The sequence below is a fragment of the Taudactylus pleione genome, unplaced genomic scaffold (genome assembly GCF_031769625.1).
Source record: "Taudactylus pleione unplaced genomic scaffold, aTauple2 ptg000039l, whole genome shotgun sequence".
In the NCBI taxonomy this organism is placed as follows: Eukaryota; Metazoa; Chordata; class Amphibia; order Anura; family Myobatrachidae; genus Taudactylus; species Taudactylus pleione.
In genome coordinates, this window is record NW_028284441.1 from 216,313 (window position 1) to 226,844 (window position 10,532).

Consider the following 10,532-nt stretch of genomic DNA (forward strand, 5'->3'; position numbering starts at 1 on the left):
CCGACTCCGTACACCGTGCTTCCGCCCGCTCTCAATGTAACCAGCCGCGTCACATCACCAGACATTACCTGGAACTCCTCATTCATCACTTCCGTCAATACACGCTTCTCTGGTCATAGCAGGATGTTGTCACTCTCCTGATGGGCGCCATTTTCTAGGTTATCCACGTCCTATCTCTCCTTCTTATCTCCATAGCCATAACGGAATTGTGTCGCGTTCCTGGTGGGCGCCATTATGGTGGTTATCTAAAAATAAAACTGAGATATATTTGCAACTGTGCATACTTGTTCTTTTTTTTAAAAACATATTATGAGTGATAGAACATAAAAGATCCCAATTCTTATAAGATCTTTATCAGATTTAAAAAACAACAAATATCACATATCTTTGCCTTCAACACACATAGTCAGTATAAGAGGAATTGTATGAAAGATCAAAAACTAAATGATAATGGGGATACTTCAGTGTAGAAGTGCCCTCACGTCTTATATTAGGTTCATATAACCGAGTATCTTCAATATCTATCTATAGGGTTGTTTATAACAGAGGAATGATTATTTGTAGATATTCTAATTTTTAGTATTTTCTCATTTTAATTATACATAAATCATAAGTCATTGTTTCTTAGTCCAAGAAGTCTTTTTTAGAAAAAATGTGTATATAATGTATGTAGACACTCTAATCCATAATTGCCATCAATTTTCACATAAAAAATGAGAGTTCTGGTCCTTCTAGACTTAAATAGCCATAAGGTACTTTTTTGGAGGAGGTCCTGATGTTTCAATAGTTTCTTCTTGATGAAGATATCCTCACTTCTTTAATTCTCCTAGATATAGAGGCCAAGCCATATCTCATAACCGAATATAGTTTACTACGGCACTTGGACTTCCTAGGAGGTCCCCCATCCAAGCACTATCCAAGCCCGACCACTCTTAGCTTCCAAGATCAGACGAGTTTGGGCGTTGAGAAGTCGGTATGGCTGTAGACAACAGATGGATAAGAACAAAACAGGTGCCTAGGCACAACCTTTATTTATTTCTTTTTTCAAAAGGATAGCAGCTCATTGATGGATCCATCCATCCATTATAAAAGAGGAGTAGATTATTTCTTCTGATGTTGAGATGTTCTTGATAGTAGATTATTCTTTTTTCTTATTTCTTTTTGGTGAATGTGCCAATATCTTCGTATACCTCCAAGAAGATTAGACTACAGCACCTGGACTTCCTAGGAGGTCCCCCATCCAAGTACTATCCAGGCCCAACCACACTTAGCTTCCAAGATCGGACGAGATTGGGCATTAGGAGGAAGGTATGGCTGTAGATATCTAAACAGGTATACTTACCTAGGTCAGTCCATATAAAATAATTCAAGGTTTCCAATATTCATAGAAAGGGTGCTATTTCGTAACTGTCGTTAAATCCATCCGGAACCATAGTTTTTAGTTGAAAAATCCAATACATCTCGCGTTGTGATAATTTGTTAGCGAGATCGCCTCCTCTTTCTCCCATAGTCACTTGCTCTTTGGCCTTGAAGGTCAATTCCTCTGGATCTGAGTCATGATGTAACATTAAATGTTTGGAGACCAAGTGTCCTTCTACCTTATTTTTAATGTTTCTAATATGCTCTTGAATCCTAAGCTTCAAAGGTCTTTTAGTTTTACCGATATATTTAATACCGCAAGAACACTCTAACATATAGATAACGCATGTTGTAATACAGTTCATGTATTGTTTAATTTTGTATTCTTTACTGCCTGTAGAGTCAAGAAAGGTCCTTCTTTGTGGGTGTACATATTTGCATATGTTACATCCCCCACATTTGTAGCACCCTACGCATTTGGGCAAAGATCCTCTTCCCTGTGTCCCTTTGGTCCTAATCATACTAGGTGCTAATATCTCCTTTAGACTCCGAGCTTTTTTAAAAACCACAGGAGGTCTGGATGGAAGGATATCCTTCAGAACTGGATCCATCAATAATATACTCCAGTGTTTAGTAGGAACTCTCTTAATCTTTTTCTCGTGTCCATTGTATGTCGTAATAAAAGGCATCACTTCATTCCTGGTACTCTTTTTATCCTTGTAGTCCAGAAGTGTCGCCCTTTCCAGCCTTTTAGTTTTTTCAGCAGCTTCGCTTCATAATTTCTCCGGGTATTCTTTAGATCTAAATCTCTCTGTGTATGACTTTATCTGTTCTTCACATGCTTCAATAGTGCTACAATTACGTTTGATTCTAAGGAATTGGGAATAAGGTATATTGTCCCTCCATTTCTTCAGATGTCCACTTTTATAATGTAAGTAACTATTAGTGTCCACACCTTTAATAAAATTCTTTGTAGTTACTCCATTGTCTTCTCCTATTAAAATCAAATCCAGGAACTCAATAGAATGTTTGTCCATTTTATGTGTAAATTTTAGATTCATATCATTTGTGGCAATATGGGTTAAAAATGACTTAAAAACATCCTCTGAACCCTCCCATATTATTAAAATGTCATCAATGTATCTTTTATAAAATATGACATTATTCTCAAAAGGGTTATTGTTATAAATAAAAAAAAATTCCCACTGTCCCATAAATAGATTCGCAAAACTAGTAGCGAAGGTAGTCCCCATTGCCGTACCATATATATATATATATATATATATATATATAGCAAGCAAGTCAGGGTCACTCTCCGGTCTTCATGTATAAGAAGTAATAGCCAAAAGCCAGTCGCTGGGTCTTGGCTATTACTTCTTATACATGAAGACCGGAGAGTGACCCTGACTTTGCTTGCTGTTCTTGATTCCTTTCAGTGTGCACCACGGCGAGTATATTCCTTGTTATATGAGTGCCTACACCTTCTGTATTGTGATATATATATATGTATATATATATATATACATATGTGTGTGCGTTATGTGCGTCAGTGTGTGTGTATTGTGGATTCGCATTTGTGCGCATTGGATTGCACCAACGCAAAGTAGCGTCCTAGTAACACGTCATCTAACCATAGATGACTATATCGTCAGATAATAATTGTAAAGCGATCATATCCAATTATTTGACTTTGACACTGCTAAAGGTGATTCCAAAAGCTAGTGAATTATAGGGTACACTTCTCTAATTATGGCTTCTTCATTTTGGTGCTTGGTAAAGAATAAATGGCTATAAATGATGTTCTCATATGTAAAAACACAGGATGTAAAGAGGATGTACTTTTATTTTCACATAAAATACACAAGTGATATTAATGTGTGTACAAACTCCTGACCGCGAGTTCATCACTACAGCCTTCACTAGAAACACTGGTGTATTATAAGGCATGGATCCCCGACTGTACATTATTACATGTTACCATAGAATTCCATGACTATATAATCACTCAAATTGTTGTCTCCTGCCTTTATATGGCCAAAGAACTCAAGAGTCTAATGACAAAACGTTAAACAAGGCACTCCATTAACCCAAGGGGCGGATTGGGATGGAAAACCAGCCGGGGAAATTTCTGGAAGCAGCCCTAAAGGTGGCGGGTGTGTTGACTAGGTGGGTCTGTTGAAAGGGCGGAGTCTATGGAGGAGGGCAGGATACTCCCTCGTCTTAGGGCCTGGAGCTGCTTTTGCAAGCCACTGATGGGAGCAGGGCCGGCAACAGAAATCTGGGTGAATGATACCCTTTTATTTGTGTTCCCCCCATCCCTAGTACTAGTTACAGGCCAGTCAGTTTGAAAGTCTTTTCTTACCTATATAGTGGTTTCTCTGCAACAGGGAACCTCTGAAGAATTTGAGCCTCACTGGGCAGCATCTTCAGCCAGTATTCAATATTCATGTAGAAGATCACATTGTCTAGAAGATACCTGTTTATGTAGAAATATAACTAATGTAATCATCATAATCTACAGTAGAAGTTTTTGTGCAGGGCAAAATTAATTTCCCTGATCAAACAATTTCTTTGTCTCCATATGCCTGTACGTCTCTCCATCCCCAGGCTCCCTCTGTCTCTCCATCTCCAGGACCCATTGTCTCTCTCCAGAACCTGCTATGTCTCTCCAGGACCCAATGAGTTTCTCCATCCCCAGGAACCCCCGTGTCTCTCCATCCCCAGGTCCACTTGTGGCTCTCAGTCTCATTCCCTCAGCACCAGTGTGTCTCAGCCTCATTCCCAAAGCCCCAAGTTTGTCTCAGCACCAGTGTTTCTCAGCCGTATTCCCTCAGCACCAGTTTCTCAGCCTCATTCCCCCAGCACCAGTGTGTCTCAGCCTCATTCTCCCAGCACCAGTGTGTCTCAGCCTCATTCTCCCAGCCCCAGTGTGTCTCAGCCTCATTCCCTCAGCACCAGTGTGTCTCAGCCTCATTCCCCCAGCACCAGTGTCTTAGCCTAATTCCCCAAGCACCAGTGTGTCTTAGCCTCATACCCCTAGCACCAGTGTGTCTCTCAGTCCCATTCCCCCAGTCCCCGTGTGTATCTCTTGGCCCCATTCACCCAGCCCCAGTGTCTCTCAGCCTCATTCCCCAAGCCTTATTCTCCAGCCCAAGTGTACCTCTCTCAGCCTTATTCTCCAGCCCAAGTTTGTCTCTCATTCCCCCCCAGCCCTTGTGTATCTCAGCCTCATTCCCAGAGCCCGTGTGCCTCAGCATTATGTCCCTGCATTAGCTCACCCCCCTCCCACCATGCGCTGTCAGCTCACCCTCCCATCTCCCCCTGCAGCCAACACTTACCTGATGATGCTCTGGCTGTCCGCTGCTAGCCCCTGTGGCCAGCCTTTGGCATCACCTGCTGCTCCTCTGGCTGCCCGCTGCTTGTCTGTGCCCGGCCGACGGTGTCACCTTGCAGGCTACCTGTGCATGCAGCAGCTCCCCGGCCATAGTAGGGACCGGCCCAGCGGGTCGGTTAACAACACCCATAAATTCCCTTGCAGAGGGTAAAAAAAACCTGCAAAATGAGGCATGCCTCATTTTGCAGGGTTTCATATTGATTATCCAAGCAGTAAATACAATGATATACTAGCATTGATGATACCATTGAATGCAAGCCAATCAGCTTTGCTACCAGCTTGTTCCATGCATAAAAAAGTATTTGATAACCCTTGTCTGAGTGAGCCCTCAGGTCTTATGGCGCCTTTGACCTATCAAGCAAGTATTTTTTATTTATTTACTTTATATGTGTGCGATTGGCTTCTCCTCTTTTTGTATGTAGCACCAGGAATTCACTTTTCGTTTGTTAACGTGAAGTGTTTTGTGCAGGGGCGGATTGGGTTTGAAAACCAGCCCGGGAAATTTCTGAAGCAGCCCTATATGGGGGGGTGGAGTATGTGGAGGAGGTGAGGTCTGAGGACAAGTTCACTTCACTGTTCTAAGTACCTAGCATAATCCTGATGTGAGAGGCTAGGGGGTAGATTTACTAAAGCTTCTAAAAATGAAAAGTGGAGGTGTTGCCCACAGCAACCAATCAACTCCTATCATTTCTCTATTGCATAATAGAAAATTATAAACAGAATCTGGTTGGTTGCTACCCTTAAGTGTCCCTTCTCATAACAATACCATGAATCCTATAGCTCTGCAACCCACGTCGCCCCCTACACTTTCATCTACCTCGAAACATCGGCTCTCGAAACCAATGTAGCATCATACTTTATTAGTATTAACTACTTTACATAAAACTCCATCCTATGCGCTCTGCGGGGTCTATGTACTAAGCTGTGGAGAGAGAGAAAGTGAATGGAGATACAACCAATCAGCTCGTCACTTTGTTTGAAAAATGACAGTTAGGAGCTGACTGGTTGGTACTTTATCTCCATCCACTTTATCTCTCTCCAAGGCTTAGTCAAGAGACCCCTGAATCTTCTTTACAGTCCAGATGACAGCTCCTCTACACTGACTGGGTACATGTCAAAGTTGTCCAAGATTGCTCAGGCTATACCCCAATAAGGAGGGTTGGTGCTCACTTAAGCCCTAGGCTGCAGTCTGATCTATCTAATGGCTGATCGGTTACTAATCTTCCTCTTCCTTCACACTCCAGCCACATCCTCTCCTCCTCCATCATCCTCCTTCCCTCACACTCCGGCCACATGCTCTCCTGAATCATCCACCTTCCCTCGTACCCCAACCAGATCCTCTCCTTCGTAATCCTCCTTCCCGCACACCCCGACCATATCCTTTCCACTATCTCCCTCCTTCCATCACACTCCCACCATACTATCTCTATCATCCTCCTTCTCTCACAGTGGTGTCTCATCAGTGTTATAGAGCTGGTGTGCTGTCACATAACTCAGTTAATGTATGTTGATGTGGCTGATTGTTTGGTAGCTGCCCAGTCAAATGCATGAATATCCTTCCTTATAGTGTTTACTTTACAATACATGACATGGACAAGGGCCCTCATTCAGACCCGGACGCAAGTGACCGTTCGTACGTTCGGCATACGTAAAAAAATATTTAAATTCAGGCACACGCTCGTATTTTCGCTCGCAGCCAAACATCCTCCCCAAACTCAGGCGACCCCTCCTCTAACTAACGAGCGTGCCAAATAGCGAGCGTACATCCCCAAAGTGGTTTGAAGGGAACGCACGCACTAGTACTACCCGGAATTTCGGACTGTCAGATTTCGATAAACTGCTCGTTGATTCTGCCTACCTCCCTCAATCGTAACATGCCAATCAATATATCAATTAGCTTAATTGTTTTTTTTTTTTTTTTTTATACAATGCAATAAACTTTATTTATGTCCGTGTTTGTGTTTACCCGCAGAATACGTACGGCTTAAACATTCGCTTTTAATTGTCCAAATACATGTTAGCCCCTATTAAATAATTGTTCTATTTGTTTTTCTACCCGCATATTTCCTGGATTTCAATTTTTTATGTAAATTTGCTTACGCATGTCACTGCATCAAGCCTATCATAAGTCTCAACAGATTTCTGGCCCTGTCGAACACATGACTCATACACTAACCAATAGAATTGCTCCTGTTAATTTCCTAAATACATTAGCCAATCATAAAATTTGGGTGCACTTTATCAAAAATGATTTTTATGAAAAACTCCATTGCCATCATGAGAGCCTCCGCATTCACCAGGCGCGAGCTGCTAGTGCTTACGGAGGTGATGGATAGGCGGATCACCAGCCAGCCTCCACCCATCACCAACCGCGAGAAGCGATCCGCATATGCGGAGGTTCGGGCCCGCCTGCGCTCCTTCGGCTCACGCCGCCATATCGGGCAGCTGGAGCGCAGGTGGTCGGACCTGCAACGGCGGACGCCCCGCTTGCTGGCATGCTTTCGCATGCAGATCGCGGAAAGTAAGTTTAATGGATTGTGGTTTTCATGTTTGTCTTTGTGGCCCTAACTGCGTGTGCATGTTTTCCCTGTATTTCATATTTATTCATTCTCCTCATATCTGCATGGCCATGTTTTCCCTGTATTTCATATTTATTAATTCTCCTCATATCTGCATGGCCATGTTTTCCCTGTATTTCATATTTATTCATTCTCCTCATATATGTTTTTTTTTTTTTTTTTTTGGTGTGCATTTGAAATTGTTTTTGGGCGTGGATTTGTGTTGAAACTAACCACAATTTGTTTCTCATCTTTTAGGGGCCCAGCGAAGACTACGCCGTCAGCGTCCGGCCAGACGACGATCACGGCCACTCTCCCCAACCCCCAGCCAACACTCCAACTCCAGTCCTTCCCCTATTCCCCACTCCTCCCCAGCCTTCCTACACCCTCAGCCTGATTTTTCGGCCCTCCTTCCCCTCCGTCCCAATTCTCCCTCTCCTCCAACCACCCCTTTTAGAATGACCCCCTCCCCGGAGTCGGTCATTACCCCGCCCCGATCTTTGGGGAATGGACCCACCTCCGAGGAGGACGATGGAGGGCCTTCGGGAGCTGGCGTTGGGTCTTCCGGTATGTTTTTCTTTGTGGGTTTTTTTCGTCACAAACTGTTTGTCTGTAATCATGGGTGTTTCCTTTTTTTGCGTTTTTTGGCTAAACTTTTGTGGTTTTTGGTGATTGCCTTTACCTGTTACTGCTGTTTTCAACATACACATAGCACACCTGTCGGAATTTGTACATAGGCCTTGTATTTTTGCCCTACACCATTTTAGTTTGAGGATTTTTAATGCTGTTTTTTTTTAATGTTTTTTGTGGAGTTTGGTTTTGTTTTGTTTTTTAATGTGGTTTCACTATTGTTGTATTAATCCCCACACTTTTCTCACCCACAGAGGAACAGAGGCGTCGGGCCGATTTATCCGCCTGTGTGGCCCAGATGCACACCAATATCATCGGGGTGCTGGTGGTCCTTGACCGTATGTCGGTCCTCCTTAGGGAGTAGTTTTTTTATTTTTGGACCATTATGTTAATAAATTGTTATTTTTTAAGTTACGTTCTGGCTCATTCGTTTTTTCTAAAGCACATATTGTTTACCCTGACATAAGTAGACTGTTCCTGCAAGGATTTCCATTTTTTAACACTAAGAGTGTGTGTTTGATTTTTAGGTCAAACAGCCACAAGAAACACCTAACAGTAACAATCTGATTTCCCTTTTTTGGTGTAGTCACAATTACATATTTCTACATTTTACAGGTTCCTAGTTGGTGTGCAAGCTGCTTAGGCCAATCTTACAAAGCAAAATGAGTGTACAGGCTTCCTTTTGGTGTTGGTTTGGACCCTGAAAAAAAAAAACATTTTATCTCAACTGGCGTCAGTACTGGATTACCCCTTAGTCAAATGTAACGTGTGTGAACCTGGTTACACTTGCTGGTATCGTTACAAAAAATGCACAACATTTCACTCTCAAAACATTTATTATCAACATAACTGAAAAATCAAAGTGGTCACTCACAAACAAAACACACAGTGATAATCTCAAATACAACACATACCAAAAAAACCACATCACAAAACAAAAAATCAAGAACTGGTTGACGAACGACCATGGCAACATGATTCCACAAATATGGCGTTGCAATAAGGGTTCCAGAATATATCCCCAAAATGTCCACATACAGGTTTTGTAAGGGTAGCAGGAAGTAGTCATCGTTGGAGTGCCAAAGATTATGTGAACAAACAGAAGATGGAGAAAATAATTAACCAAAAATTTGATGTTTTCAAACAAAACCAAACACATTAGGTATCAACACTGTTTTGTTTCCAATAATTACCTAAAAAATCTGGCCACCACATCATCGCGTATGGCCCCCCCACATACTGACCTCCGACCAACCTCGGGGGGGCCATCCTCAGGTAAGGCATCCTCTGGCTGCATTGGGACACCACTCCTTATGGCAATGTTGTGAAATATCCCACACAAGACCACAATTTTCAAAACCATATCCGGCAAATACATGAGTTCGCCACCAGAGCGGTGGAGGCATCTGAATCGGCCTTTTAAAAGGCCGATACAGCACTCCACCACTTGCCTGGTGGCTGTAAGTGCGGAATTATACTCACTTTGTGGCCCTGGTGTGGGAGCCACATAAGGAGTGAGCAGCCAGGGCGTGCAAGGGTAGCCACTGTCTCCTGTGAAAAAGAATAGTCAACATCAGACTCACTCTGTATGAAGCTTAACATTGTTATGTACTAAAGGTCTCCACTTACCCAGAAGCCACGCATCACCAGCTTGTAGGTTGGTTAATTTGTGTCATATCCCTGATTGCCGGATGACGAAGGAGTCATGTGCACTTCCTGGTAATTTTGCATTCAGGGACAGGATCTGGAGGGAGGCATCACATACCACCATTACATTGAGGGAGTGATAGTGTTTACGGTTTCTAAATATTGCCTCCAGCCGTGCTAGAGGCTGAAGTGGTATGTGAGTACCATTCACAACCCCTATGATGTGTGGGAAGCCAGCTATTTGGTAAAAATTGGCCTTAACCACACTAAGGGCACCCATATCCAAAGGCATTTGAATAAAATGATGGAGGTGCTTGAAAAGTGCCTCCATCACTGCCCTCAGGATCCGTGAAAAGGAGGATTGTGAGATGCCCGCCACTATTCCCACCGTTGTTTGAAACGATCCTGAGGCACAGAAATGTAACACCGCCATAAATTGCGTAAGTGGTGGAATTGCTGTTGGACTGTCAATTTGCCGCTCAAGATCACTCTCTATTAATGAAAGAGTGTTTATGATGATTTTTGGAGGAAGACGGTATCGACTTAAAACCTCATCATCCGGCATTCCAAAAAGGGTGACACGTGTTCGAAATATCTGGGGCCTTGCACGCCTACGATGCCTACGCCTGGGACGAGATTGAGGTTGGTCGGCTTTCGGGAGCAGGGCCAGAACAATCCGACCCATATCAACCTGAAATGGCAACATTGGAATGTCAGGTTTTTTACACCACCCATTAAATTAAAAATTAACTTAGCTTGAAAATACCATCCATTGATGCTTACATGCCGGGGTATTGTCATGATATGTTGTAACTGCAAATAATCACATCAAAAATATACATCATTTTATGCTGGCCATGTCATTTTCAAAAATTGAAGCCATAAAATAAATAAAGGGGACACACACACATTTGGGCAACACGCAAAACGACGTTGCGCACACT

At 42.8% G+C, this 10,532-nt stretch overlaps 1 pseudogene; it reads right to left on the reverse strand.

Annotated features, from left to right (window-relative positions):
* Positions 1–1,203: 1,203 nt before the first annotated feature.
* On the reverse strand, positions 1,204–1,322 carry LOC148538548 (5S ribosomal RNA; annotated as a pseudogene).
* Positions 1,323–10,532: the final 9,210 nt, after the last annotated feature.